The sequence below is a fragment of the Pristiophorus japonicus genome, unplaced genomic scaffold (assembly GCF_044704955.1).
Source record: "Pristiophorus japonicus isolate sPriJap1 unplaced genomic scaffold, sPriJap1.hap1 HAP1_SCAFFOLD_966, whole genome shotgun sequence".
Classification (NCBI taxonomy): Eukaryota; Metazoa; Chordata; class Chondrichthyes; family Pristiophoridae; genus Pristiophorus; species Pristiophorus japonicus.
The window spans coordinates 113,994-141,631 of NW_027254895.1; positions in this window are offsets into that span (position 1 = coordinate 113,994).

Consider the following 27,638-nt stretch of genomic DNA (forward strand, 5'->3'; position numbering starts at 1 on the left):
CCCCCTCTCTCGCGCCCCTCGCCCCCTCTCTCGCGCCCCTCGCCCTCTCTCTCGCGCCCTTCGCCCTCTCTCTCGCGCCCCTCGCCCTCTCTCTCGCGCCCCTCGCCCTCTCTCTCGCGCACCTCGCCCTCTCTCTCGCGCCCCTCGCCCTCTCTCTCGCGCCCCTCGCCCTCTCTCTCGCGCCCCTCGCCCTCTCTCTCGCGCCCCTCGCCCTCTCTCTCGCGCCCCTCGCCCTCTCTCTCGCGCCCCTCTCCCTCTCTCTCTCGCCCCTCGCCCTCTCTCTCGCGCCCCTCGCCCTCTCTCTCGCGCCCCTCGCCCTCTCTCTCGCGCCCCTCGCCCTCTCTCGCGCCCCTCGCCCTCTCTCGCGCCCCTCGCCCTCTCTCGCGCGCCCCTCGCCCTCTCTCTCGCGCCCCTCGCCCTCTCTCTCGCGCCCCTCGCCCTCTCTCTCGCGCCCCTCGCCCTCTCTCTCGCGCCCCTCGCCCTCTCTCTCGCGCCCCTCGCCCTCTCTGTCGCGCCCCTCGCCCTCTCTCTCGCGCCCCTCGCCCTCTCTCTCGCGCCCCTCGCCCTCTCTCTCGCGCCCCTCGCCCTCTCTCTCGCGCCCCTCGCCCTCTCTCTCGCGCCCCTCGCCCTCTCTCTCGCGCCCCTCGCCCTCTCTCTCGCGCCCCTCTCCCTCTCTCTCTCGCCCCTCGCCCTCTCTCTCTCGCCCCTCGCCCTCTCTCTCGCGCCCCTCGCCCTCTCTCTCGCGCCCCTCGCCCTCTCTCTCGCGCCCCTCGCCCTCTCTCTCGCGCCCCTCGCCCTCTCTCTCGCGCCCCTCGCCCTCTCTCTCGCGCCCCTCGCCCTCTCTCTCGCGCCCCTCGCCCTCTCTCTCGCGCCCCTCGCCCTCTCTCGCGCCCCTCGCCCTCTCGCGCCCCTCGCCCTCTCGCGCCCCTCGCCCTCTCTCTCGCGCCCCTCGCCCTCTCTCTCGCGCCCCTCGCCCTCGATCTCGCGCCCCTCGCCCCCTCTCTCGCGCACCTCACCCTCTCTCTCGCGCACCTCGCCCTCTCTCTCTCGCCCCTCGCCCTCTCTCTCTCGCCCCTCGCCCTCTCTCTCGCGCCCCTCGCCCTCTCTCTCGCGCCCCTCGCCCTCTCTCTCGCGCCCCTCGACCTCTCTCTCGCGCCCGTCGCCCGCTCTCTCGCGCCCGACGCCCTCTCTCTCGTGCCCGACGCCCTCTCTCTCTCGCGCCCGACGCCCTCTCTCTCTCTCTCTCTCTGGCGCCCCTCGCCCTCTCTCTCCCTCTCTCTCACGCCCCTCGCCCTCTCTCCCTCTCTCCCTCGCGCCCCTTGCCCTCTCTCCCTCGCCCTCTCTTCCTCGGCCTCTCTTCCTCGCCCTCTCTCTCGCGCCCCTCGCCCTCTCTCTCTCGCGCCCCTCGCCCTCTCTCTCGCGCCCCTCGCCCTCTCTCTCGCGCCCCTCGCCCTCTCTCTCGCGCCCCTCGCCCTCTCTCTCGCGCCCCTCGCCCTCTCTCTCGCTCCCCTCGCCCTCTCTCTCGCGCCCCTCGCCATCTCTCTCGCGCCCCTCGCCCTCTCTCTCGCGCCCCTCGCCCTCTCTCTCGCGCCCCTCGCCCTCTCTCTCGCGCCCCTCGCCCTCTCTCTCGCGCCCCTCGCCCTCTCTCTCCCGCCCCTCGCCCTCTCTCTCGCGCCCCTCGCCCTCTCTCTCGCGCCCCTCGCCCTCTCTCTCGCGCCCCTCGCCCTCTCTCTCGCGCCCCTCTCCCTCTCTCTCTCGCCCCTCGCCCTCTCTCTCGCGCCCCTCGCCCTCTCTCTCGCGCCCCTCGCCCTCTCTCTCGCGCCCCTCGCCCTCTCTCGCGCCCCTCGCCCTCTCTCGCGCCCCTCGCCCTCTCTCGCGCGCCCCTCGCCCTCTCTCTCGCGCCCCTCGCCCTCTCTCTCGCGCCCCTCGCCCTCTCTCTCGCGCCCCTCGCCCTCTCTCTCGCGCCCCTCGCCCTCTCTCTCGCGCCCCTCGCCCTCTCTCTCGCGCCCCTCGCCCTCTCTCTCGCGCCCCTCGCCCTCTCTCTCGCGCCCCTCGCCCTCTCTCTCGCGCCCCTCGCCCTCTCTCTCGCGCCCCTCGCCCTCTCTCTCGCGCCCCTCGCCCTCTCTCTCGCGCCCCTCTCCCTCTCTCTCTCGCCCCTCGCCCTCTCTCTCGCGCCCCTCGCCCTCTCTCTCGCGCCCCTCGCCCTCTCTCTCGCGCCCCTCGCCCTCTCTCTCGCGCCCCTCGCCCTCTCTCTCGCGCCCCTCGCCCTCTCTCGCGCCCCTCGCCCTCTCTCTCGCGCCCCTCGCCCTCTCTCGCGCCCCTCGCCCTCTCTCTCGTCCCTCGCCCTCTCGCGCCCCTCGCCCTCTCGCGCCCCTCGCCCTCTCTCTCGCGCCCCTCGCCCTCTCTCTCGCGCCCCTCGCCCTCGATCTCGCGCCCCTCGCCCCCTCTCTCGCGCACCTCACCCTCTCTCTCGCGCACCTCGCCCTCTCTCTCTCGCCCCTCGCCCTCTCTCTCTCGCCCCTCGCCCTCTCTCTCGCGCCCCTCGCCCTCTCTCTCGCGCCCCTCGCCCTCTCTCTCGCGCCCCTCGACCTCTCTCTCGCGCCCGTCGACCTCTCTCTCGCGCCCGACGCCCTCTCTCTCGTGCCCGACGCCCTCTCTCTCTCGCGCCCGACGCCCTCTCTCTCTCTCTCTCTCTGGCGCCCCTCGCCCTCTCTCTCCCTCTCTCTCACGCCCCTCGCCCTCTCTCCCTCTCTCCCTCGCGCCCCTTGCCCTCTCTCCCTCGCCCTCTCTTCCTCGGCCTCTCTTCCTCGCCCTCTCTCTCGCGCCCCTCGCCCTCTCTCTCTCGCGCCCCTCGCCCTCTCTCTCGCGCCCCTCGCCCTCTCTCTCGCGCCCCTCGCCCTCTCTCTCGCGCCCCTCGCCCTCTCTCTCGCGCCCCTCGCCCTCTCTCTCGCTCCCCTCGCCCTCTCTCTCGCGCCCCTCGCCATCTCTCTCGCGCCCCTCGCCCTCTCTCTCGCGCCCCTCGCCCTCTCTCTCGCGCCCCTCGCCCTCTCTCTCGCGCCCCTCGCCCTCTCTCTCGCGCCCCTCGCCCTCTCTCTCGCGCCCCTCGCCCTCTCTCTCCCGCCCCTCGCCCTCTCTCTCGCGCCCCTCGCCCTCTCTCTCGCGCCCCTCGCCCTCTCTCTCGAGCCCCTCGCCCTCCCTCTCGCGCCCCTCGCCCTCTCTCTCGCGCCCCTCGCCCTCTCTCTCTCCCTCGCACCTTTCGCCCTCTCTCTCGCGCCCCTCGCCCTCTCTCTCGCGCCCCTCGCCCTCTCTCTCGCGCCCCTCGCCCTCTCTCTCGCGCCCCTCGCCCCCTCTCTCGCGCCCCTCGCCCCCTCTCTCGCGCCCCTCGCCCTCTCTCTCGCGCCCCTCGCCCTCTCTCTCGCGCCCCTCGCCCTCTCTCTCGCGCCCCTCGCCCTCTCTCTCGCGCCCCTCGCCATCTCTCTCGCGCCCCTCGCCGTCGCCCTCTCTCTCGCGCCCCTCGCCCTCTCTCTCGCGCCCCTCGCCCTCTCTCTCGCGCCCCTCGCCCTCTCTCTCGCGCCCCTCGCCCTCTCTCTCCCGCCCCTCGCCCTCTCTTTCGCGCCCCTCGCCCTCTCTCTCGCGCCCCTCGCCCTCTCTCTCGGGCCCCTCGCCCTCTCTCTCGCGCCCCTCGCCCTCTCTCTCGCGCCCCTCGCCCTCTCTCTCTCCCTCGCACCTTTCGCCCTCTCTCTCGCGCCCCTCGCCCTCTCTCTCGCGCCCCTCGCCCTCTCTCTCGCGCCCCGCGCCCTCTCTCTCGCGCCCCTCGCCCCCTCTCTCGCGCCCCTCGCCCCCTCTCTCGCGCCCCTCGCCCCCTCTCTCGCGCCCCTCGCCCCCTCTCTCGCGCCCCTCGCCCCCTCTCTCGCGCCCCTCGCCCCCTCTCTCGCGCCCCTCGCCCTCTCTCTCGCGCCCCCCTCTCTCGCGCCCCTCGCCCCCTCTCTCGCGCCCCTCGCCCCCTCTCTCGCGCCCCTCGCCCCCTCTCTCGCGCCCCTCGCCCCCTCTCTCGCGCCCCTCGCCCTCTCTCTCACGCCCCTCGCCCTCTCTCTCTCCCTCGCACCTTTCGCCCTCTCTCTCGCGCCCCTCGCCCTCTCTCTCGCGCCCCTCGCCCTCTCTCTCGCGCCCCTCGACCTCTCTCTCGCGCCCGTCGACCTCTCTCTCGCGCCCGACGCCCTCTCTCTCGTGCCCGACGCCCTCTCTCTCTCGCGCCCGACGCCCTCTCTCTCTCTCTCTCTCTGGCGCCCCTCGCCCTCTCTCTCCCTCTCTCTCACGCCCCTCGCCCTCTCTCCCTCTCTCCCTCGCGCCCCTTGCCCTCTCTCCCTCGCCCTCTCTTCCTCGGCCTCTCTTCCTCGCCCTCTCTCTCGCGCCCCTCGCCCTCTCTCTCTCGCGCCCCTCGCCCTCTCTCTCGCGCCCCTCGCCCTCTCTCTCGCGCCCCTCGCCCTCTCTCTCGCGCCCCTCGCCCTCTCTCTCGCGCCCCTCGCCCTCTCTCTCGCTCCCCTCGCCCTCTCTCTCGCGCCCCTCGCCATCTCTCTCGCGCCCCTCGCCCTCTCTCTCGCGCCCCTCGCCCTCTCTCTCGCGCCCCTCGCCCTCTCTCTCGCGCCCCTCGCCCTCTCTCTCGCGCCCCTCGCCCTCTCTCTCGCGCCCCTCGCCCTCTCTCTCCCGCCCCTCGCCCTCTCTCTCGCGCCCCTCGCCCTCTCTCTCGCGCCCCTCGCCCTCTCTCTCGAGCCCCTCGCCCTCCCTCTCGCGCCCCTCGCCCTCTCTCTCGCGCCCCTCGCCCTCTCTCTCTCCCTCGCACCTTTCGCCCTCTCTCTCGCGCCCCTCGCCCTCTCTCTCGCGCCCCTCGCCCTCTCTCTCGCGCCCCTCGCCCTCTCTCTCGCGCCCCTCGCCCCCTCTCTCGCGCCCCTCGCCCCCTCTCTCGCGCCCCTCGCCCTCTCTCTCGCGCCCCTCGCCCTCTCTCTCGCGCCCCTCGCCCTCTCTCTCGCGCCCCTCGCCCTCTCTCTCGCGCCCCTCGCCATCTCTCTCGCGCCCCTCGCCCTCGCCCTCTCTCTCGCGCCCCTCGCCCTCTCTCTCGCGCCCCTCGCCCTCTCTCTCGCGCCCCTCGCCCTCTCTCTCGCGCCCCTCGCCCTCTCTCTCCCGCCCCTCGCCCTCTCTTTCGCGCCCCTCGCCCTCTCTCTCGCGCCCCTCGCCCTCTCTCTCGGGCCCCTCGCCCTCTCTCTCGCGCCCCTCGCCCTCTCTCTCGCGCCCCTCGCCCTCTCTCTCTCCCTCGCACCTTTCGCCCTCTCTCTCGCGCCCCTCGCCCTCTCTCTCGCGCCCCTCGCCCTCTCTCTCGCGCCCCGCGCCCTCTCTCTCGCGCCCCTCGCCCCCTCTCTCGCGCCCCTCGCCCCCTCTCTCGCGCCCCTCGCCCCCTCTCTCGCGCCCCTCGCCCCCTCTCTCGCGCCCCTCGCCCCCTCTCTCGCGCCCCTCGCCCCCTCTCTCGCGCCCCTCGCCCCCTCTCTCGCGCCCCTCGCCCTCTCTCTCGCGCCCCCCTCTCTCGCGCCCCTCGCCCCCTCTCTCGCGCCCCTCGCCCCCTCTCTCGCGCCCCTCGCCCCCTCTCTCGCGCCCCTCGCCCTCTCTCTCGCGCCCCTCGCCCTCTCTCTCGCGCCCCTCGCCCTCTCTCTCTCCCTCGCACCTTTCGCCCTCTCTCTCGCGCCCCTCGCCCTCTCTCTCGCGCCCCTCGCCCTCTCTCTCGCGCCCCTCGCCCTCTCTCTCGCGCCCCTCGCGCCCTCTCTCGCGCCCCTCGCCCCCTCTCTCGCGCCCCTCGCCCCCTCTCTCGCGCCCCTCGCCCTCTCTCTCGCGCCCGTCACCCTCTCTCTCGCGCCCGACGCCCTCTCTCTCTCTCTCTCTCTCTGGCGCCACTCGCCCTCTCTCTCCCTCTCTCTCGCGCCCCTCGCCCTCTCTGCCTCTCTCCCTCGCGCCCCTCGCCCTCTCTCCCTCGCCCTCTCTTCCTCTCCCTCTCTCTCGCGCCCCTCGCCCTCTCTCTCGCGCCCCTCGCCCTCTCTCTCGCGCCCCTCGCCCTCTCTCTCGCGCCCCTCGCCCTCTCTCTCGCGCCCCTCGCCCTCTCGCTCGCGCCCCTCGCCCTCTCTCTCGCGCCCCTCGCCCTCTCTCTCGCGCCCCTCGCCCTCTCTCTCGCGCCCCTCGCCCTCTCTCTCGCGCCCCTCGCCCTCTCTCTCGCGCCCCTCGCCCTCTCTCTCGCGCCCCTCGCCCTCTCTCTCGCGCCCCTCGCCCTCTCTCTCGCGCCCCTCGCCCTCTCTCTCGCGCCCCTCGCCCTCTCTCTCGCGCCCCTCGCCCTCTCTCTCGCGCCCCTCTCCCCCTCTCTCTCGCCCCTCGCCCCCTCTCTCGCGCCCCTCGCCCTCTCTCTCGCGCCCCTCGCCCTCTCTCTCGCGCCCCTCGCCCTCTCTCTCGCGCCCCTCGCCCTCTCTCTCGCGCCCCTCGCCCTCTCTCTCGCGCCCCTCGCCCTCTCTCTCGCGCCCCTCGCCCTCTCTCTCTCGCCCCTCGCCCTCTCGCGCCCCTCGCCCTCTCTCTCGCGCCCCTCGCCCTCTCTCTCGCGCCCCTCGCCCCCTCTCTCGCGCCCCTCGCCCCCTCTCTCGCGCCCCTCGCCCTCTCTCTCGCGCCCCTCTCCCCCTCTCTCGCGCACCTCGCCCTCTCTCTCGCGCACCTCGCCCTCTCTCTCGCGCACCTCGCCCTCTCTCTCTCGCCCCTCGCCCTCTCTCCCTCGCCCCTCGCCCTCTCTCTCTCGCCCCTCGCCCTCTCTCCCTCGCCCCTCGCCCTCTCTCCCTCGCCCCTCGCCCTCTCTCTGTCGCCCCTCGCCCTCTCTCTCGCGCCCCTCGCCCTCTCTCTCGCGCCCTTCGCCCTCTCTCTCACGCCCCTCGCCCTCTCTCTCGCGCCCCTCGCCCTCTCTCTCGCGCCCCTCGCCCTCTCTCTCGCGCCCCTCGCCCTCTCTCTCGCGCCCCTCTCCCTCTCTCTCTCGCCCCTCGCCCTCTCTCTCGCGCCCCTCGCCCTCTCTCACGCGCCCCTCGCCCTCTCTCCATCGCCCCTCGCCCTCTCTCTCGCGCCCCTCGCCCTCTCTCTCGCGCCCCTCGCCCTCTCTCTCGCGCCCCTCGCCCTCTCTCTCGCGCCCCTCGCCCTCTCTCTCGCGCCCCTCTCCCTCTCTCTCGCGCCCCTCGCCCTCTCTCGCGCCCCTCGCCCTCTCTCTCGCCCCTCGCCCTCTCGCGCCCCTCGCCCTCTCTCTCGCGCCCCTCGCCCACTCTCTCGCGCCCCTCGCCCCCTCTCTCGCGCCCCTCGCCCTCTCTCTCGCGCCCCTCGCCCTCTCTCTCGCGCACCTCGCCCTCTCTCTCGCGCACCTCGCCCTCTCTCTCTCGCCCCTCGCCCTCTCTCTCTCGCCCCTCGCCCTCTCTCTCTCGCCCCTCGCCCTCTCTCTCTCGCCCCTCGCCCTCTCTCTCTCGCCCCTCGCCCTCTCTCTCTCGCCCCTCGCCCTCTCTCTCGCGCCCCTCGCCCTCTCTCTCGCGCCCCTCGCCCTCTCTCTCGCGCCCCTCGCCCTCTCTCTCGCGCCCCTCGCCCTCTCTCTCGCGCCCCTCGCCCTCTCTCTCGCGCCCCTCGCCCTCTCTCTCGCGCCCCTCGCCCTCTCTCTCCCTCTCTCCCTCGCGCCCCTCGCCCTCTCTCCCTCGCCCTCTCTTCCTCGCCCCCTTTCCCTCGCGCCCCTCGCCCTCTCTCTCTCGCGCCCCTCGCCCTCTCTCTCGCGCCCCTCGCCCTCTCTCTCGCGCCCCTCGCCCTCTCTCTCGCGCCCCTCGCCCTCTCTCCCTCGCGCCCGTCGCCCTCTCTCCCCCGCGCCCCTCGCCCTCTCTCCCCCTCGCCCTCTCTCCCTCACGCCCCTCGCCCTCTCTCCCTCGCGCCATTCGCCCTCTCTCCCGCGCGCCCCTCGCCCTCTCTCCCTCGCGCCCCTCGCCCACTATCCCTAGCTCCCCTCGCCCTCTCTCCCTCGCGCCCCTCGCCCTCTCTCCCTAGCGCCTCTCTCCCTCTCTCCCTCGCGCCCCTCGCCCTCTCTCCCTCGCACCCCTCGCCCTCTCTCCCTCGCGCCACTCTCCCCCTCCCCCTCGCCCTCACTCCCTCTCCCCCTCTCTCCCTCGCCCTCTCTCCCTCGCCCTCTCTCCCTCGCCCTCTCTCCCTCTCCCCCTCGCCCTCTCTCCACCTCGCCCTCTCTCCCTCGCGCCCACACGCCCTCTCTCGCGCCCCTCGCCTTCTCTCGCGCCCCTCGCCCACTCTCGCGCCCCTCGCCCTCTCTCGCGCCCCTCGCCCTCTCTCTCGCGCCCCTCGCCCTCTCTCTCGCGCCCCTCGCCTTCTTTCTCGCGCCCCTCGCCCACTCGCGCCCCTCGACCTCTCGCGCCCCTCGCCGTCTCGCGCCTCGCGCCCTCTCTCACGCCACTCGCCCTCTCTCGCGCCCCTCGCCCTCTCTCGCGCCCCTCGCCCTCTCTCTCGCGCCCCTCGCCCTCTCTCTCGCGCCCCTCGCCCTCTCTCTCGCGCCCCTCGCCCTCTCTCTCGCGCCCCTCGCCCTCTCTCTCGCGCCCCTCGCCCTCTCTCTCGCGCCCCTCGCCCTCTCTCTCCCGCCCCTCGCCCTCTCTCTCGCGCCCCTCGCCCTCTCTCTCGCGCCCCTCGCCCTCTCTCTCGCGCCCCTCGCCCTCTCTCTCGCGCCCCTCGCCCTCTCTCTCGCGCCCCTCGCCCTCTCTCTCGCGCCCCTCGCCCTCTCTCTCGCGCCCCTCGCCCTCTCCCTCTCCCTCGCACCTTTCGCCCTCTCTCTCGCGCCCCTCGCCCTCTCTCTCGCGCCCCTCGCCCTCTCTCTCGCGCCCCTCGCCCTCTCTCTCGCGCCCCTCGCCCTCTCTCTCGCGCCCCTCGCCCTCTCTCTCGCGCCCCTCGCCCTCTCTCTCGCGCCCCTCGCCCTCTCTCTCGCGCCCCTCGCCCTCTCTCTCGCGCCCCTCTCCCTCTCTCTCTCGCCCCTCTCCCTCTCTCTCTCGCCCCTCGCCCTCTCTCTCGCGCCCCTCGCCCTCTCTCTCGCGCCCCTCGCCCTCTCTCGCGCCCCTCGCCCTCTCTCGCGCCCCTCGCCCTCTCTCGCGCGCCCCTCGCCCTCTCTCGCGCGCCCCTCGCCCTCTCTCTCGCGCCCCTCGCCCTCTCTCTCGCGCCCCTCGCCCTCTCTCTCGCCCCTCGCCCTCTCTCGCGCGCCCCTCGCCCTCTCTCTCGCGCCCCTCGCCCTCTCTCTCGCGCCCCTCGCCCTCTCTCGCGCCCCTCGCCCTCTCTCGCGCGCCCCTCGCCCTCTCTCGCGCGCCCCTCGCCCTCTCTCTCGCGCCCCTCGCCCTCTCTCTCGCGCCCCTCGCCCTCTCTCTCGCGCCCCTCGCCCTCTCTCTCGCGCCCCTCGCCCTCTCTCTCGCGCCCCTCGCCCTCTCTCTCGCGCCCCTCGCCCTCTCTCTCGCGCCCCTCGCCCTCTCTCTCGCGCCCCTCGCCCTCTCTCTCGCGCCCCTCTCCCTCTCTCTCTCGCCCCTCGCCCTCTCTCTCTCGCCCCTCGCCCTCTCTCTCGCGCCCCTCGCCCTCTCTCTCGCGCCCCTCGCCCTCTCTCTCGCGCCCCTCGCCCTCTCTCTCGCGCCCCTCGCCCTCTCTCTCGCGCCCCTCGCCCTCTCTCTCGCGCCCCTCGCCCTCTCTCTCGCGCCCCTCGCCCTCTCTCTCGCGCCCCTCGCCCTCTCTCTCGTCCCTCGCCCTCTCGCGCCCCTCGCCCTCTCGCGCCCCTCGCCCTCTCTCTCGCGCCCCTCGCCCTCTCTCTCGCGCCCCTCGCCCTCGATCTCGCGCCCCTCGCCCCCTCTCTCGCGCACCTCACCCTCTCTCTCGCGCACCTCGCCCTCTCTCTCGCGCACCTCGCCCTCTCTCTCTCGCCCCTCGCCCTCTCTCTCGCGCCCCTCGCCCTCCCTCTCGCGCCCCTCGCCCTCTCTCTCGCGCCCCTCGCCCTCTCTCTCGCGCCCCTCGACCTCTCTCTCGCGCCCGTCGCCCTCTCTCTCGCGCCCGACGCCCTCTCTCTCGTGCCCGACGCCCTCTCTCTCTCGCGCCCGACGCCCTCTCTCTCTCTCTCTCTCTGGCGCCCCTCGCCCTCTCTCTCCCTCTCTCTCACGCCCCTCGCCCTCTCTCCCTCTCTCCCTCGCGCCCCTTGCCCTCTCTCCCTCGCCCTCTCTTCCTCGGCCTCTCTTCCTCGCCCTCTCTCTCGCGCCCCTCGCCCTCTCTCTCTCGCGCCCCTCGCCCTCTCTCTCGCGCCCCTCGCCCTCTCTCTCGCGCCCCTCGCCCTCTCTCTCGCGCCCCTCGCCCTCTCTCTCGCGCCCCTCGCCCTCTCTCTCGCGCCCCTCGCCCTCTCTCTCGCGCCCCTCGCCATCTCTCTCGCGCCCCTCGCCCTCTCTCTCGCGCCCCTCGCCCTCTCTCTCGCGCCCCTCGCCCTCTCTCTCGCGCCCCTCGCCCTCTCTCTCGCGCCCCTCGCCCTCTCTCTCGCGCCCCTCGCCCTCTCTCTCCCGCCCCTCGCCCTCTCTCTCGCGCCCCTCGCCCTCTCTCTCGCGCCCCTCGCCCTCTCTCTCGGGTCCCTCGCCCTCTCTCTCGCGCCCCTCGCCCTCTCTCTCGCGCCCCTCGCCCTCTCTCTCTCCCTCGCACCTTTCGCCCTCTCTCTCGCGCCCCTCGCCCTCTCTCTCACGCCCCTCGCCCTCTCTCTCGCGCCCCTCGCCCTCTCTCTCGCGCCCCTCGCCCCCTCTCTCGCGCCCCTCGCCCCCTCTCTCGCGCCCCTCGCCCTCTCTCTCGCGCCCCTCGCCCTCTCTCTCGCACCCCTCGCCCTCTCTCTCGCGCCCCTCGCCATCTCTCTCTGGCCCCTCGCCCTCTCTCTCGCGCCCCTCGGCCTCTCTCTCGCGCCCCTCGCCCTCTCTCTCGCGCCCCTCGCCCTCTCTCTCGCGCCCCTCGCCCTCTCCCGCCCCTCGCCCTCTCTCTCGCGCCCCTCGCCCTCTCTCTCGCGCCCCTCGCCCTCTCTCTCGGGCCCCTCGCCCTCTCTCTCGCGCCCCTCGCACTCTCTCTCTCCCTCGCACCTTTCGCCCTCTCTCTCGCGCCCCTCGCCCTCTCTCTCGCGCCCCTCGCCCTCTCTCTCGCGCCCCTCGCCCTCTCTCTCGCGCCCCTCGCCCCCTCTCTCGCGCCCCTCGCCCCCTCTCTCGCGCCCCTCGCCCCCTCTCTCGCGCCCCTCGCCCTCTCTCTCGCGCCCCTCGCCCTCTCTCTCGCGCCCCTCGCCCTCTCTCTCGCGCCCCTCGCCCTCTCTCTCGCGCCCCTCGCCCTCTCTCTCGCGCCCCTCGACCTCTCTCTCGCGCCCCTTGCCCTCTCTCTCTCCCTCGCACCTTTCGCCCTCTCTCTCGCGCCCCTCGCCCTCTCTCTCGCGCCCCTCGCCCTCTCGCGCCCCTCGCCCTCTCTCTCGCGCCCCTCGCCCTCTCTCTCGTGCCCCTCGCCCCCTCTCTCGCGCCCCTCGCCCCCTCTCTCGCGCCCCTCGCCCCCTCTCTCGCGCCCCTCGCCCCCTCTCTCGCGCCCCTCGCCCCCTCTCTCGCGCCCCTCGCCCTCTCTCTCGCGCCCCTCGACCTCTCTCTCGCGCCCCTCGCCTCTCTCTCGCGCCCGACGCCCTCTCTCTCTCTCGCGCCCGACGCCCTCTCTCTCTCTCTCTCTCTGGCGCCACTCGCCCTCTCTCTCCCTCTCTCTCATGCCCCTCGCCCTCTCTCCCTCTCTCCCTCGCGCCCCTCGCCCTCTCTCCCTCGCCCTCTCTTCCTCGCCCTCTCTCTCGCGCCCCTCGCCCTCTCTCTCGCGCCCCTCGCCCTCTCTCTCGCGCCCCTCGCCCTCTCTCTCGCGCCACTCGCCCTCTCTCTCGCGCCCCTCGCCCTCTCTCTCGCGCCCCTCGCCCTCTCTCTCTCGCCCCTCGCCCTCTCGCTCGCGCCCCTCGCCATCTCTCTCGCGCCCCTCGCCCTCTCTCTCGCGCCCCTCGCCCTCTCTCTCGCGCCCCTCGCCCTCTCTCTCGCGCCCCTCGCCCTCTCTCTCGCGCCCCTCGCCCTCTCTCTCGCGCCCCTCGCCCTCTCTCTCGCGCCCCTCGCCCTCTCTCTCCCGCCCCTCGCCCTCTCTCTCGCGCCCCTCGCCCTCTCTCTCGCGCCCCTCGCCCTCTCTCTCGCGCCCCTCGCCCTCTCTCTCGCGCCCCTCGCCCTCTCTCTCGCGCCCCTCGCCCTCTCTCTCGCGCCCCTCGCCCTCTCTCTCGCGCCCCTCGCCCTCTCCCTCTCCCTCGCACCTTTCGCCCTCTCTCTCGCGCCCCTCGCCCTCTCGCTCGCGCCCCTCGCCCTCTCTCTCGCGCCCCTCGCCCTCTCTCTCGCGCCCCTCGCCCTCTCTCTCGCGCACCTCGCCCTCTCTCTCGCGCCCCTCGCCCTCTCTCTCGCGCCCCTCGCCCTCTCTCTCGCGCCCCTCGCCCTCTCTCTCGCGGCCATCGCCCTCTCTCTCGCGCCCCTCTCCCTCTCTCTCTCGCCCCTCGCCCTCTCTCTCGCGCCCCTCGCCCTCTCTCTCGCGCCCCTCGCCCTCTCTCGCGCCCCTCGCCCTCTCTCGCGCCCCTCGCCCTCTCTCGCGCGCCCCTCGCCCTCTCTCGCGCGCCCCTCGCCCTCTCTCTCGCGCCCCTCGCCCTCTCTCTCGCGCCCCTCGCCCTCTCTCTCGCCCCTCGCCCTCTCTCGCACGCCCCTCGCCCTCTCTCTCGCGCCCCTCGCCCTCTCTCTCGCGCCCCTCGCCCTCTCTCGCGCCCCTCGCCCTCTCTCGCGCGCCCCTCGCCCTCTCTCGCGCGCCCCTCGCCCTCTCTCTCGCGCCCCTCGCCCTCTCTCTCGCGCCCCTCGCCCTCTCTCTCGCGCCCCTCGCCCTCTCTCTCGCGCCCCTCGCCCTCTCTCTCGCGCCCCTCGCCCTCTCTCTCGCGCCCCTCGCCCTCTCTCTCGCGCCCCTCGCCCTCTCTCTCGCGCCCCTCGCCCTCTCTCTCGCGCCCCTCGCCCTCTCTCTCGCGCCCCTCTCCCTCTCTCTCTCGCCCCTCGCCCTCTCTCTCTCGCCCCTCGCCCTCTCTCTCGCGCCCCTCGCCCTCTCTCTCGCGCCCCTCGCCCTCTCTCTCGCGCCCCTCGCCCTCTCTCTCGCGCCCCTCGCCCTCTCTCTCGCGCCCCTCGCCCTCTCTCTCGCGCCCCTCGCCCTCTCTCTCGCGCCCCTCGCCCTCTCTCTCGCGCCCCTCGCCCTCTCTCTCGCGCCCCTCGCCCTCTCTCTCGCGCCCCTCGCCCTCTCTCTCGCGCCCCTCGCCCTCTCTCTCGTCCCTCGCCCTCTCGCGCCCCTCGCCCTCTCGCGCCCCTCGCCCTCTCTCTCGCGCCCCTCGCCCTCTCTCTCGCGCCCCTCGCCCTCGATCTCGCGCCCCTCGCCCCCTCTCTCGCGCACCTCACCCTCTCTCTCGCGCACCTCGCCCTCTCTCTCGCGCACCTCGCCCTCTCTCTCTCGCCCCTCGCCCTCTCTCTCGCGCCCCTCGCCCTCTCTCTCGCGCCCCTCGCCCTCTCTCTCGCGCCCCTCGCCCTCTCTCTCGCGCCCCTCGACCTCTCTCTCGCGCCCGTCGCCCTCTCTCTCGCGCCCGACGCCCTCTCTCTCGTGCCCGACGCCCTCTCTCTCTCGCGCCCGACGCCCTCTCTCTCTCTCTCTCTCTGGCGCCCCTCGCCCTCTCTCTCCCTCTCTCTCACGCCCCTCGCCCTCTCTCCCTCTCTCCCTCGCGCCCCTTGCCCTCTCTCCCTCGCCCTCTCTTCCTCGGCCTCTCTTCCTCGCCCTCTCTCTCGCGCCCCTCGCCCTCTCTCTCTCGCGCCCCTCGCCCTCTCTCTCGCGCCCCTCGCCCTCTCTCTCGCGCCCCTCGCCCTCTCTCTCGCGCCCCTCGCCCTCTCTCTCGCGCCCCTCGCCCTCTCTCTCGCGCCCCTCGCCCTCTCTCTCGCGCCCCTCGCCATCTCTCTCGCGCCCCTCGCCCTCTCTCTCGCGCCCCTCGCCCTCTCTCTCGCGCCCCTCGCCCTCTCTCTCGCGCCCCTCGCCCTCTCTCTCGCGCCCCTCGCCCTCTCTCTCCCGCCCCTCGCCCTCTCTCTCGCGCCCCTCGCCCTCTCTCTCGCGCCCCTCGCCCTCTCTCTCGGGTCCCTCGCCCTCTCTCTCGCGCCCCTCGCCCTCTCTCTCGCGCCCCTCGCCCTCTCTCTCTCCCTCGCACCTTTCGCCCTCTCTCTCGCGCCCCTCGCCCTCTCTCTCGCGCCCCTCGCCCTCTCTCTCGCGCCCCTCGCCCTCTCTCTCGCGCCCCTCGCCCCCTCTCTCGCGCCCCTCGCCCCCTCTCTCGCGCCCCTCGCCCTCTCTCTCGCGCCCCTCGCCCTCTCTCTCGCACCCCTCGCCCTCTCTCTCGCGCCCCTCGCCATCTCTCTCGGGCCCCTCGCCCTCTCTCTCGCGCCCCTCGCCCTCTCTCTCGCGCCCCTCGCCCTCTCTCTCGCGCCCCTCGCCCTCTCTCTCGCGCCCCTCGCCCTCTCCCGCCCCTCGCCCTCTCTCTCGCGCCCCTCGCCCTCTCTCTCGCGCCCCTCGCCCTCTCTCTCGGGCCCCTCGCCCTCTCTCTCGCGCCCCTCGCACTCTCTCTCGCGCCCCTCGCCCTCTCTCTCTCCCTCGCACCTTTCGCCCTCTCTCTCGCGCCCCTCGCCCTCTCTCTCGCGCCCCTCGCCCTCTCTCTCGCGCCCCTCGCCCTCTCTCTCGCGCCCCTCGCCCCCTCTCTCGCGCCCCTCGCCCCCTCTCTCGCGCCCCTCGCCCCCTCTCTCGCGCCCCTCGCCCCCTCTCTCGCGCCCCTCGCCCCCTCTCTCGCGCCCCTCGCCCCCTCTCTCGCGCCCCTCGCCCTCTCTCTCGCGCCCCTCGCCCTCTCTCTCGCGCCCCTCGCCCTCTCTCTCTCCCTCGCACCTTTCGCCCTCTCTCTCGCGCCCCTCGCCCTCTCTCGCGCCCCTCGCCCTCTCTCTCGCGCCCCTCGCCCCCTCTCTCGCGCCCCTCGCCCCCTCTCTCGCGCCCCTCGCCCCCTCTCTCGCGCCCATCGCCCCCTCTCTCGCGCCCCTCGCCCTCTCTCTCGCGCCCGTCACCCTCTCTCTCGCGCCCGACGCCCTCTCTCTCTCTCTCTCTCTCTGGCGCCACTCGCCCTCTCTCTCCCTCTCTCTCGCGCCCCTCGCCCTCTCTGCCTCTCTCCCTCGCGCCCCTCGCCCTCTCTCTCGCGCCCCTCGCCCTCTCTCTCCCTCTCTCCCTCGCGCCCCTCGCCCTCCCTCGCCCTCTCTTCCTCGCCCCCTCTCTCGCGCCCCTCGTCACCTCTCTCGCGCCCCTCGCCCTCTCTCTCGCGCCCCTCGCCCTCTCTCTCGCGCCCCTCGACCTCTCTCTCGCGCCCCTCGCCCTCTCTCTCGCGCCCGACGCCCTCTCTCTCTCTCTCTCTCTGGCGCCCCTCGCCCTCTCTCTCCCTCTCTCTCACGCCCCTCGCCCTCTCTCCCTCTCTCCCTCGCGCCCCTCGCCCTCTCTCCCTCGCCCTCTCTTCCTCGCCCCCTCTCTCGCGCCATCGCCCCCTCTCTCGCGCCCCTCGCCCTCTCTCTCGCGCCCGTCACCCTCTCTCTCGCGCCCGACGCCCTCTCTCTCTCTCTCTCTCTCTGGCGCCACTCGCCCTCTCTCTCCCTCTCTCTCGCGCCCCTCGCCCTCTCTGCCTCTCTCCCTCGCGCCCCTCGCCCTCTCTCCCTCGCCCTCTCTTCCTCGCCCTCTCTCTCGCGCCCCTCGCCCTCTCTCTCGCGCCCCTCGCCCTCTCTCTCGCGCCCCTCGCCCTCTCTTCGCGCCCCTCGCCCTCTCTCTCGCGCCCCTCGCCCTCTCTCTCGCGCCCCTCGCCCTCTCTCTCGCGCCCCTCGCCCTCTCTCTCGCGCCCCTCGCCCTCTCTCGCGCCCCTCGCCCTCTCTCTCGCCCCTCGCCTCTCTCTCGCGCCCCTCGCCCTCTCTCTCGCGCCCTCGCCTCTCTCTCGCCCGCCGCCTCTCTCTCTCTCTCTCTCTGCGCCACCTCGCCCTCTCTCTCCCTCTCTCTCGCGCCCCTCGCCCTCTCTGCCTCTCTCCCTCGCGCCCCTCGCCCTCTCTCCTCGCCCTCTCTTCCTCGCCCTCTCTCTCGCGCCCCTCGCCCTCTCTCTCGCGCCCCTCGCCCTCTCTCTCGCGCCCCTCGCCCTCTCTCTCGCGCCCCTCCGCCCTCTCTCCTCGCGCCCCTCGCCTCTCCTCGCGCCCTCGCCTCTCTCTCCGCCGCCCCTCGCCCCCTCGCCTCTCCTGCGCCCCTCGCCCTCTCTCTCGCGCCCCTCGCCCTCTCTCTCGCGCCCCTCGCCCTCTCTCTCGCGCCCCTCGCCCTCTCTCTCGCGCCCCTCGCCCTCTCTCTCGCGCCCCTCGCCCTCTCTCTCGCGCCCCTCGCCCTCTCTCTCGCGCCCCTCGCCCTCTCTCTCGCGCCCCTCGCCCTCTCGCTCGCGCCCCTCGCCCCTCTCTCTCGCGCCCCTCGCCCTCTCTCTCGCGCCCCCTCTCCCCCTCCCCCTCTCTCTCGCCCCTCGCCCCCACTCTCGCGCCCCTCGCCCTCTCTCTCGCGCCCCTCGCCCTCTCTCTCGCGCCCCTCGCCCTCTCTCTCGCGCCCCTCGCCCTCTCTCTCGCGCCCCTCGCCCTCTCTCTCGCGCCCCTCGCCCTCTCTCTCGCGCCCCTCGCCCTCTCTCTCTCGCCCCTCGCCCTCTCGCGCCCCTCGCCCTCTCTCTCTCGCCCCTCGCCCTCTCTCCCTCGCCCCTCGCCCTCTCTCCCTCGCCCCTCGCCCTCTCTCTGTCGCCCCTCGCCCTCTCTCTCGCGCCCCTCGCCCTCTCTCTCGCGCCCTTCGCCCTCTCTCTCGCGCCCCTCGCCCTCTCTCTCGCGCCCCTCGCCCTCTCTCTCCCTATCTCCCTCGCGCCCCTCGCCCTCCCTCGCCCTCTCTTCCTCGCCCCCTCTCTCGCGCCCCTCGTCACCTCTCTCGCGCCCCTCGCCCTCTCTCTCGCGCCCCTCGCCCTCTCTCTCGCGCCCCTCGACCTCTCTCTCGCGCCCCTCGCCCTCTCTCTCGCGCCCGACGCCCTCTCTCTCTCTCTCTGGCGCCCCTCGCCCTCTCTCTCCCTCTCTCTCACGCCCCTCGCCCTCTCTCCCTCTCTCCCTCGCGCCCCTCGCCCTCTCTCCCTCGCCCTCTCTTCCTCGCCCTCTCTCTCGCGCCCCTCGCCCTCTCTCTCGCGCCCCTCGCCCTCTCTCTCGCGCCCCTCGCCCTCTCTCCCTCGCCCTCTCTTCCTCGCCCTCTCTCTCGCGCCCCTCGCCCTCTCTCTCGCGCCCCTCGCCCTCTCTCTCGCGCCCCTCGCCCTCTCTCTCGCGCCCCTCGCCCTCTCTCTCGCGCCCCTCGCCCTCTCTCTCGCGCCCCTCTCCCTCTCTCTCTCGCCCCTCGCCCTCTCTCTCGCGCCCCTCGCCCTCTCTCTCGCGCCCCTCGCCCTCTCTCACACGCCCCTCGCCCTCTCTCCATCGCCCCTCGCCCTCGATCTCGCGCCCCTCGCCCCCTCTCTCGCGCACCTCACCCTCTCTCTCGCGCACCTCGCCCTCTCTCTCGCGCACCTCGCCCTCTCTCTCTCGCCCCTCGCCCTCTCTCTCGCGCCCCTCGCCCTCTCTCTCACGCCCCTCGCCCTCTCTCTCGCGCCCCTCGCCCTCTCTCTCGCGCCCCTCGACCTCTCTCTCGCGCCCGTCGCCCTCTCTCTCGCGCCCGATGCCCTCTCTCTCGTGCCCGACGCCCTCTCTCTCTCGCGCCCGACGCCCTCTCTCTCTCTCTCTCTCTGGCGCCCCTCGCCCTCTCTCTCCCTCTCTCTCACGCCCCTCGCCCTCTCTCCCTCTCTCCCTCGCGCCCCTTGCCCTCTCTCCCTCGCCCTCTCTTCCTCGGCCTCTCTTCCTCGCCCTCTCTCTCGCGCCCCTCGCCCTCTCTCTCTCGCGCCCCTCGCCCTCTCTCTCGCGCCCCTCGCCCTCTCTCTCGCGCCCCTCGCCCTCTCTCTCGCGCCCCTCGCCCTCTCTCTCGCGCCCCTCGCCCTCTCTCTCGCGCCCCTCGCCCTCTCTCTCGCGCCCCTCGCCATCTCTCTCGCGCCCCTCGCCCTCTCTCTCGCGCCCCTCGCCCTCTCTCTCGCGCCCCTCGCCCTCTCTCTCGCGCCCCTCGCCCTCTCTCTCGCGCCCCTCGCCCTCTCTCTCGCGCCCCTCGCCCTCTCTCTCCCGCCCCTCGCCCTCTCTCTCGCGCCCCTCGCCCTCTCTCTCGCGCCCCTCGCCCTCTCTCTCGGGCCCCTCGCCCTCTCTCTCGCGCCCCTCGCCCTCTCTCTCGCGCCCCTCGCCCTCTCTCTCTCCCTCGCACCTTTCGCCCTCTCTCTCGCGCCCCTCGCCCTCTCTCTCGCGCCCCTCGCCCTCTCTCTCGCGCCCCTCGCCCTCTCTCTCGCGCCCCTCGCCCCCTCTCTCGCGCCCCTCGCCCCCTCTCTCGCGCCCCTCGCCCTCTCTCTCGCGCCCCTCGCCCTCTCTCTCGCGCCCCTCGCCCTCTCTCTCGCGCCCCTCGCCCTCTCTCTCGCGCCCCTCGCCATCTCTCTCGGGCCCCTCGCCCTCTCTCTCGCGCCCCTCGCCCTCTCTCTCGCGCCCCTCGCCCTCTCTCTCGCGCCCCTCGCCCTCTCTCTCGCGCCCCTCGCCCTCTCCCGCCCCTCGCCCTCTCTCTCGCGCCCCTCGCCCTCTCTCTCGCGCCCCTCGCCCTCTCTCTCGGGCCCCTCGCCCTCTCTCTCGCGCCCCTCGCACTCTCTCTCGCGCCCCTCGCCCTCTCTCTCTCCCTCGCACCTTTCGCCCTCTCTCTCGCGCCCCTCGCCCTCTCTCTCGCGCCCCTCGCCCTCTCTCTCGCGCCCCTCGCCCTCTCTCTCGCGCCCCTCGCCCCCTCTCTCGCGCCCCTCGCCCCCTCTCTCGCGCCCCTCGCCCCCTCTCTCGCGCCCCTCGCCCCCTCTCTCGCGCCCCTCGCCCCCTCTCTCGCGCCCCTCGCCCCCTCTCTCGCGCCCCTCGCCCCCTCTCTCGCGCCCCTCGCCCTCTCTCTCGCGCCCCTCGCCCTCTCTCTCGCGCCCCTCGCCCTCTCTCTCTCCCTCGCACCTTTCGCCCTCTCTCTCGCGCCCCTCGCCCTCTCTCTCGCGCCCCTCGCCCTCTCTCTCGCGCCCCTCGCCCTCTCTCTCGCGCCCCTCGCCCCCTCTCTCGCGCCCCTCGCCCCCTCTCTCGCGCCCCTCGCCCCCTCTCTCGCGCCCATCGCCCCCTCTCTCGCGCCCCTCGCCCTCTCTCTCGCGCCCGTCACCCTCTCTCTCGCGCCCGACGCCCTCTCTCTCTCTCTCTCTCTCTGGCGCCACTCGCCCTCTCTCTCCCTCTCTCTCGCGCCCCTCGCCCTCTCTGCCTCTCTCCCTCGCGCCCCTCGCCCTCTCTCCCTCGCCCTCTCTTCCTCGCCCTCTCTCTCGCGCCCCTCGCCCTCTCTCTCGCGCCCCTCGCCCTCTCTCTCGCGCCCCTCGCCCTCTCTCTCGCGCCCCTCGCCCTCTCTCTCGCGCCCCTCGCCCTCTCTCTCGCGCCCCTCGCCCTCTCTCTCGCGCCCCTCGCCCTCTCTCTCGCGCCCCTCGCCCTCTCTCTCGCGCCCCTCGCCCTCTCTCTCGCGCCCCTCGCCCTCTCTCTCGCGCCCCTCGCCCTCTCTCTCGCGCCCCTCGCCCTCTCTCTCGCGCCCCTCGCCCTCTCTCTCGCGCCCCTCGCCCTCTCTCTCGCGCCCCTCGCCCTCTCTCTCGCGCCCCTCTCCCCCTCTCTCTCGCCCCTCGCCCCCTCTCTCGCGCCCCTCGCCCTCTCTCTCGCGCCCCTCGCCCTCTCTCTCGCGCCCCTCGCCCTCTCTCTCGCGCCCCTCGCCCTCTCTCTCGCGCCCCTCGCCCTCTCTCTCTCGCCCCTCGCCCTCTCGCGCCCCTCGCCCTCTCTCTCGCGCCCCTCGCCCTCTCTCTCGCGCCCCTCGCCCCCTCTCTCGCTTCCCTCGCCCTCTCTCTCGCGCACCTCACCCTCTCTCTCGCGCACCTCGCCCTCTCTCTCGCGCACCTCGCCCTCTCTCTCTCGCCCCTCGCCCTCTCTCTCTCGCCCCTCGCCCTCTCTCTCTCGCCCCTCGCCCTCTCTCCCTCGCCCCTCGCCCTCTCTCCCTCGCCCCTCGCCCTCTCTCTGTCGCCCCTCGCCCTCTCTCTCGCGCCCCTCGCCCTCTCTCTCGCGCCCTTCGCCCTCTCTCTCGCGCCCCTCGCCCTCTCTCTCGCGCCCCTCGCCCTCTCTCTCCCTCTCTCCCTCGCGCCCCTCGCCCTCCCTCGCCCTCTCTTCCTCGCCCCCTCTCTCGCGCCCCTCGTCACCTCTCTCGCGCCCCTCGCCCTCTCTCTCGCGCCCCTCTCCCTCTCTCTCGCGCCCCTCGACCTCTCTCTCGCGCCCCTCGCCCTCTCTCTCGCGCCCGACGCCCTCTCTCTCTCTCTCTCTCTGGCGCCCCTCGCCCTCTCTCTCCCTCTCTCTCACGCCCCTCGCCCTCTCTCCCTCTCTCCCTCGCGCCCCTCGCCCTCTCTCCCTCGCCCTCTCTTCCTCGCCCTCTCTCTCGCGCCCCTCGCCCTCTCTCTCGCGCCCCTCGCCCTCTCTCTCGCGCCCCTCGCCCTCTCTCTCGCGCCCCTCGCCCTCTCTCTCGCGCCCCTCGCCCTCTCTCTCGCGCCCCTCGCCCTCTCTCTCGCGCCCCTCGCCCTCTCTCTCGCGCCCCTCGCCCTCTCTCTCGCGCCCCTCGCCCTCTCTCTCGCGCCCCTCGCCCTCTCTCTCGCGCCCCTCTCCCTCTCTCTCTCGCCCCTCGCCCTCTCTCTCGCGCCCCTCGCCCTCTCTCTCGCGCCCCTCGCCCTCTCTCACACGCCCCTCGCCCTCTCTCCATCGCCCCTCGCCCTCGATCTCGCGCCCCTCGCCCCCTCTCTCGCGCACCTCACCCTCTCTCTCGCGCACCTCGCCCTCTCTCTCTCGCCCCTCGCCCTCTCTCTCGCGCCCCTCGCCCTCTCTCTCACGCCCCTCGCCCTCTCTCTCTCTCTCTCTCTCTGGCGCCACTCGCCCTCTCTCTCCCTCTCTCTCGCGCCCCTCGCCCTCTCTGCCTCTCTCCCTCGCGCCCCTCGCCCTCTCTCCCTCGCCCTCTCTTCCTCGCCCTCTCTCTCGCGCCCCTCGCCCTCTCTCTCGCGCCCCTCGCCCTCTCTCTCGCGCCCCTCGCCCTCTCTCTCGCGCCCCTCGCCCTCTCTCTCGCGCCCCTCGCCCTCTCTCTCGCGCCCCTCGCCCTCTCTCTCGCGCCCCTCGCCCTCTCTCTCGCGCCCCTCGCCCTCTCTCTCGCGCCCCTCGCCCTCTCTCTCGCGCCCCTCGCCCTCTCTCTCGCGCCCCTCGCCCTCTCTCTCGCGCCCCTCGCCCTCTCTCTCGCGCCCCTCGCCCTCTCTCTCGCGCCCGACGCCCTCTCTCTCTCTCTCTCTCTCTGGCGCCACTCGCCCTCTCTCTCCCTCTCTCTCGCGCCCCTCGCCCTCTCTGCCTCTCTCCCTCGCGCCCCTCGCCCTCTCTCCCTCGCCCTCTCTTCCTCGCCCTCTCTCTCGCGCCCCTCGCCCTCTCTCTCGCGCCCCTCGCCCTCTCTCTCGCGCCCCTCGCCCTCTCTCTCGCGCCCCTCGCCCTCTCTCTCGCGCCCCTCGCCCTCTCTCTCGCGCCCCTCGCCCTCTCTCTCGCGCCCCTCGCCCTCTCTCTCGCGCCCCTCGCCCTCTCTCTCGCGCCCCTCGCCCTCTCTCTCGCGCCCCTCGCCCTCTCTCTCGCGCCCCTCGCCCTCTCTCTCGCGCCCCTCGCCCTCTCTCTCGCGCCCCTCGCCCTCTCTCTCGCGCCCCTCGCCCTCTCTCTCGCGCCCCTCGCCCTCTCTCTCGCGCCCCTCGCCCTCTCGCTCGCGCCCCTCGCCCTCTCTCTCGCGCCCCTCGCCCTCTCTCTCGCGCCCCTCTCCCCCTCTCTCTCGCCCCTCGCCCCCACTCTCGCGCCCCTCGCCCTCTCTCTCGCGCCCCTCGCCCTCTCTCTCGCGCCCCTCGCCCTCTCTCTCGCGCCCCTCGCCCTCTCTCTCGCGCCCCTCGCCCTCTCTCTCGCGCCCCTCGCCCTCTCTCTCTCGCCCCTCGCCCTCTCGCGCCCCTCGCCCTCTCTCTCTCGCCCCTCGCCCTCTCTCCCTCGCCCCTCGCCCTCTCTCCCTCGCCCCTCGCCCTCTCTCTGTCGCCCCTCGCCCTCTCTCTCGCGCCCCTCGCCCTCTCTCTCGCGCCCTTCGCCCTCTCTCTCGCGCCCCTCGCCCTCTCTCTCGCGCCCCTCGCCCTCTCTCTCCCTATCTCCCTCGCGCCCCTCGCCCTCCCTCGCCCTCTCTTCCTCGCCCCCTCTCTCGCGCCCCTCGTCACCTCTCTCGCGCCCCTCGCCCTCTCTCTCGCGCCCCTCGCCCTCTCTCTCGCGCCCCTCGACCTCTCTCTCGCGCCCCTCGCCCTCTCTCTCGCGCCCGACGCCCTCTCTCTCTCTCTCTGGCGCCCCTCGCCCTCTCTCTCCCTCTCTCTCACGCCCCTCGCCCTCTCTCCCTCTCTCCCTCGCGCCCCTCGCCCTCTCTCCCTCGCCCTCTCTCCCTCGCCCTCTCTTCCTCGCCCTCTCTCTCGCGCCCCTCGCCCTCTCTCTCGCGCCCCTCGCCCTCTCTCTCGCGCCCCTCGCCCTCTCTCCCTCGCCCTCTCTTCCTCGCCCTCTCTCTCGCGCCCCTCGCCCTCTCTCTCGCGCCCCTCGCCCTCTCTCTCGCGCCCCTCGCCCTCTCTCTCGCGCCCCTCGCCCTCTCTCTCGCGCCCCTCGCCCTCTCTCTCGCGCCCCTCTCCCTCTCTCTCTCGCCCCTCGCCCTCTCTCTCGCGCCCCTCGCCCTCTCTCTCGCGCCCCTCGCCCTCTCTCACACGCCCCTCGCCCTCTCTCCATCGCCCCTCGCCCTCGATCTCGCGCCCCTCGCCCCCTCTCTCGCGCACCTCACCCTCTCTCTCGCGCACCTCGCCCTCTCTCTCGCGCACCTCGCCCTCTCTCTCTCGCCCCTCGCCCTCTCTCTCGCGCCCCTCGCCCTCTCTCTCACGCCCCTCGCCCTCTCTCTCGCGCCCCTCGCCCTCTCTCTCGCGCCCCTCGACCTCTCTCTCGCGCCCGTCGCCCTCTCTCTCGCGCCCGATGCCCTCTCTCTCGTGCCCGACGCCCTCTCTCTCTCGCGCCCGACGCCCTCTCTCTCTCTCTCTCTCTGGCGCCCCTCGCCCTCTCTCTCCCTCTCTCTCACGCCCCTCGCCCTCTCTCCCTCTCTCCCTCGCGCCCCTTGCCCTCTCTCCCTCGCCCTCTCTTCCTCGGCCTCTCTTCCTCGCCCTCTCTCTCGCGCCCCTCGCCCTCTCTCTCTCGCGCCCCTCGCCCTCTCTCTCGCGCCCCTCGCCCTCTCTCTCGCGCCCCTCGCCCTCTCTCTCGCGCCCCTCGCCCTCTCTCTCGCGCCCCTCGCCCTCTCTCTCGCGCCCCTCGCCCTCTCTCTCGCGCCCCTCGCCATCTCTCTCGCGCCCCTCGCCCTCTCTCTCGCGCCCCTCGCCCTCTCTCTCGCGCCCCTCGCCCTCTCTCTCGCGCCCCTCGCCCTCTCTCTCGCGCCCCTCGCCCTCTCTCTCGCGCCCCTCGCCCTCTCTCTCCCGCCCCTCGCCCTCTCTCTCGCGCCCCTCGCCCTCTCTCTCGCGCCCCTCGCCCTCTCTCTCGGGCCCCTCGCCCTCTCTCTCGCGCCCCTCGCCCTCTCTCTCGCGCCCCTCGCCCTCTCTCTCTCCCTCGCACCTTTCGCCCTCTCTCTCGCGCCCCTCGCCCTCTCTCTCGCGCCCCTCGCCCTCTCTCTCGCGCCCCTCGCCCTCTCTCTCGCGCCCCTCGCCCCCTCTCTCGCGCCCCTCGCCCCCTCTCTCGCGCCCCTCGCCCTCTCTCTCGCGCCCCTCGCCCTCTCTCTCGCGCCCCTCGCCCTCTCTCTCGCGCCCCTCGCCCTCTCTCTCGCGCCCCTCGCCATCTCTCTCGGGCCCCTCGCCCTCTCTCTCGCGCCCCTCGCCCTCTCTCTCGCGCCCCTCGCCCTCTCTCTCGCGCCCCTCGCCCTCTCTCTCGCGCCCCTCGCCCTCTCCCGCCCCTCGCCCTCTCTCTCGCGCCCCTCGCCCTCTCTCTCGCGCCCCTCGCCCTCTCTCTCGGGCCCCTCGCCCTCTCTCTCGCGCCCCTCGCACTCTCTCTCGCGCCCCTCGCCCTCTCTCTCTCCCTCGCACCTTTCGCCCTCTCTCTCGCGCCCCTCGCCCTCTCTCTCGCGCCCCTCGCCCTCTCTCTCGCGCCCCTCGCCCTCTCTCTCGCGCCCCTCGCCCCCTCTCTCGCGCCCCTCGCCCCCTCTCTCGCGCCCCTCGCCCCCTCTCTCGCGCCCCTCGCCCCCTCTCTCGCGCCCCTCGCCCCCTCTCTCGCGCCCCTCGCCCCCTCTCTCGCGCCCCTCGCCCCCTCTCTCGCGCCCCTCGCCCTCTCTCTCGCGCCCCTCGCCCTCTCTCTCGCGCCCCTCGCCCTCTCTCTCTCCCTCGCACCTTTCGCCCTCTCTCTCGCGCCCCTCGCCCTCTCTCTCGCGCCCCTCGCCCTCTCTCTCGCGCCCCTCGCCCTCTCTCTCGCGCCCCTCGCCCCCTCTCTCGCGCCCCTCGCCCCCTCTCTCGCGCCCCTCGCCCCCTCTCTCGCGCCCATCGCCCCCTCTCTCGCGCCCCTCGCCCTCTCTCTCGCGCCCGTCACCCTCTCTCTCGCGCCCGACGCCCTCTCTCTCTCTCTCTCTCTCTGGCGCCACTCGCCCTCTCTCTCCCTCTCTCTCGCGCCCCTCGCCCTCTCTGCCTCTCTCCCTCGCGCCCCTCGCCCTCTCTCCCTCGCCCTCTCTTCCTCGCCCTCTCTCTCGCGCCCCTCGCCCTCTCTCTCGCGCCCCTCGCCCTCTCTCTCGCGCCCCTCGCCCTCTCTCTCGCGCCCCTCGCCCTCTCTCTCGCGCCCCTCGCCCTCTCTCTCGCGCCCCTCGCCCTCTCTCTCGCGCCCCTCGCCCTCTCTCTCGCGCCCCTCGCCCTCTCTCTCGCGCCCCTCGCCCTCTCTCTCGCGCCCCTCGCCCTCTCTCTCGCGCCCCTCGCCCTCTCTCTCGCGCCCCTCGCCCTCTCTCTCGCGCCCCTCGCCCTCTCTCTCGCGCCCCTCGCCCTCTCTCTCGCGCCCCTCTCCCCCTCTCTCTCGCCCCTCGCCCCCTCTCTCGCGCCCCTCGCCCTCTCTCTCGCGCCCCTCGCCCTCTCTCTCGCGCCCCTCGCCCTCTCTCTCGCGCCCCTCGCCCTCTCTCTCGCGCCCCTCGCCCTCTCTCTCTCGCCCCTCGCCCTCTCGCGCCCCTCGCCCTCTCTCTCGCGCCCCTCGCCCTCTCTCTCGCGCCCCTCGCCCCCTCTCTCGCTTCCCTCGCCCTCTCTCTCGCGCACCTCACCCTCTCTCTCGCGCACCTCGCCCTCTCTCTCGCGCACCTCGCCCTCTCTCTCTCGCCCCTCGCCCTCTCTCTCTCGCCCCTCGCCCTCTCTCTCTCGCCCCTCGCCCTCTCTCCCTCGCCCCTCGCCCTCTCTCCCTCGCCCCTCGCCCTCTCTCTGTCGCCCCTCGCCCTCTCTCTCGCGCCCCTCGCCCTCTCTCTCGCGCCCTTCGCCCTCTCTCTCGCGCCCCTCGCCCTCTCTCTCGCGCCCCTCGCCCTCTCTCTCCCTCTCTCCCTCGCGCCCCTCGCCCTCCCTCGCCCTCTCTTCCTCGCCCCCTCTCTCGCGCCCCTCGTCACCTCTCTCGCGCCCCTCGCCCTCTCTCTCGCGCCCCTCTCCCTCTCTCTCGCGCCCCTCGACCTCTCTCTCGCGCCCCTCGCCCTCTCTCTCGCGCCCGACGCCCTCTCTCTCTCTCTCTCTCTGGCGCCCCTCGCCCTCTCTCTCCCTCTCTCTCACGCCCCTCGCCCTCTCTCCCTCTCTCCCTCGCGCCCCTCGCCCTCTCTCCCTCGCCCTCTCTTCCTCGCCCTCTCTCTCGCGCCCCTCGCCCTCTCTCTCGCGCCCCTCGCCCTCTCTCTCGCGCCCCTCGCCCTCTCTCTCGCGCCCCTCGCCCTCTCTCTCGCGCCCCTCGCCCTCTCTCTCGCGCCCCTCGCCCTCTCTCTCGCGCCCCTCGCCCTCTCTCTCGCGCCCCTCGCCCTCTCTCTCGCGCCCCTCGCCCTCTCTCTCGCGCCCCTCTCCCTCTCTCTCTCGCCCCTCGCCCTCTCTCTCGCGCCCCTCGCCCTCTCTCTCGCGCCCCTCGCCCTCTCTCACACGCCCCTCGCCCTCTCTCCATCGCCCCTCGCCCTCGATCTCGCGCCCCTCGCCCCCTCTCTCGCGCACCTCACCCTCTCTCTCGCGCACCTCGCCCTCTCTCTCTCGCCCCTCGCCCTCTCTCTCGCGCCCCTCGCCCTCTCTCTCACGCCCCTCGCCCTCTCTCTCGCGCCCCTCGCCCTCTCTCTCGCGCCCCTCGACCTCTCTCTCGCGCCCGTCGCCCTCTCTCTCGCGCCCGATGCCCTCTCTCTCGTGCCCGACGCCCTCTCTCTCTCGCGCCCGACGCCCTCTCTCTCTCTCTCTCTCTGGCGCCCCTCGCCCTCTCTCTCCCTCTCTCTCACGCCCCTCGCCCTCTCTCCCTCTCTCCCTCGCGCCCCTTGCCCTCTCTCCCTCGCCCTCTCTTCCTCGGCCTCTCTTCCTCGCCCTCTCTCTCGCGCCCCTCGCCCTCTCTCGCGCCCCTCGCCCTCTCTCTCGCGCCCCTCGCCCTCTCTCTCGCGCCCCTCGCCCTCTCTCTCGCGCCCCTCGCCCTCTCTCTCGCGCCCCTCGCCCTCTCTCTCGCGCCCCTCGCCCTCTCTCTCGCGCCCCTCGCCATCTCTCTCGCGCCCCTCGCCCTCTCTCTCGCGCCCATCGCCCTCTCTCTCGCGCCCCTCGCCCTCTCTCTCGCGCCCCTCGCCCTCTCTCTCGCGCCCCTCGCCCTCTCTCTCGCGCCCCTCGCCCTCTCTCTCCCGCCCCTCGCCCTCTCTCTCGCGCCCCTCGCCCTCTCTCTCGCGCCCCTCGCCCTCTCTCTCGGGCCCCTCGCCCTCTCTCTCGCGCCCCTCGCCCTCTCTCTCGCGCCCCTCGCCCTCTCTCTCTCCCTCGCACCTTTCGCCCTCTCTCTCGCGCCCCTCGCCCTCTCTCTCGCGCCCCTCGCCCTCTCTCTCGCGCCCCTCGCCCTCTCTCTCGCGCCCCTCGCCCCCTCTCTCGCGCCCCTCGCCCCCTCTCTCGCGCCCCTCGCCCTCTCTCTCGCGCCCCTCGCCCTCTCTCTCGCGCCCCTCGCCCTCTCTCTCGCGCCCCTCGCCCTGTCTCTCGCGCCCCTCGC